This window comes from Apium graveolens, chromosome 11, assembly GCF_009905375.1.
Source record: "Apium graveolens cultivar Ventura chromosome 11, ASM990537v1, whole genome shotgun sequence".
Lineage (NCBI taxonomy): Eukaryota > Viridiplantae > Streptophyta > Magnoliopsida > Apiales > Apiaceae > Apium > Apium graveolens.
In genome coordinates this window covers 174,159,692-174,160,749 of record NC_133657.1, presented here as the reverse complement: position 1 = coordinate 174,160,749, position 1,058 = coordinate 174,159,692, and the positions used below count along the sequence as shown (strand labels likewise).

Below are 1,058 nucleotides of genomic sequence, written 5' to 3'. Positions count from 1 at the left end.
TTAATTTGTTTATAATGAAAACAGTTTACATTGGATTTTAGTTGTGTTTTGGGAATCAGAAATTTTCATCCTTAATCCATTGCCTCATCATCCTCATCCCCAGGACCTTGAAAAGGCTTTAATGCGGTAATTTTTTACTTCAACTTACAATTATATATTGAATGTAATCGGTAATTAACGGATTTGACACTGTATTTTATAATTATAACATTTACAGGGCAGTGAGATCTTATAATGCTCAAGAAGGACGGGTAAACAAGAATCCCAAAATTAAAAACCTTGTTGTGAGTATTTAGTCGATTTTTTTAATTTTTCATTTTTGTAAAATATGGAATTATGATTAATCTTCCCCGTTCACTAATTGTCAACAATTTATTGGAATGTATAGGGATGCCCTAAACAACCAGGTGGCACAGAATGTGGATATGTGGTCATGCGATATATGAAAGATTTAATTGAGGACCAGGAGATGAAGTTGCTAGACAAGGTATATTTTTTACTTTTCTTAATTGTATGAATATTACTTTTCAGTTGGTTGAGGAATGACATAAGTATATTTGTGTTCCAGTGGGCCTCCAAGAGTCGCAAGTCTTATACAGAGGAGGACCTTGACATCGTTCGCTATGAGACGCTTGATTATATCCAATCCATCATGTAGTTGTTGGCGACTCTAGCTTGGCGACTGGTACCTATATTGCAATCTGAAAAACACCTTTATTTTGGTTACATGTATTCGGATTGTAACTAGTAATTAGAAAATATGGATGAATGTCTAGTACTTCATGTTTGGTGGTTTAGATTTGAAACTATGTAGCTAGTATGGTGGGATGATAATTTGGATGTTTGGAGATTGGGATGTTAATTTGGATGGCTGGAGATTGAATGATAGTTTGGTAAATATTGGAGCTGAATTTGGTTGTTAAATGGCAATTGCTTGGTTTTCTGGCAATTTTTTGGCATCTGTGTTTCTGATTTTTGCATGGATAAAACAGGTGATCAGACATCATTTTATACAAACCAACTGATTTTAAAACAAAGCCATTTATCATCATTTTATT

At 33.6% G+C, this 1,058-nt stretch overlaps 1 long non-coding RNA gene across 1 annotated transcript; it reads left to right on the top strand.

Moving 5' to 3' along the window:
- The first annotated feature begins 216 nt into the window (after positions 1–216).
- LOC141697205 (uncharacterized) lies at positions 217–843 on the top strand. The gene is made up of 3 exons (XR_012564641.1): positions 217–284; positions 389–487; positions 569–843. It is a non-coding gene; the product is annotated as an uncharacterized LOC141697205 (long non-coding RNA).
- Positions 844–1,058: the final 215 nt, after the last annotated feature.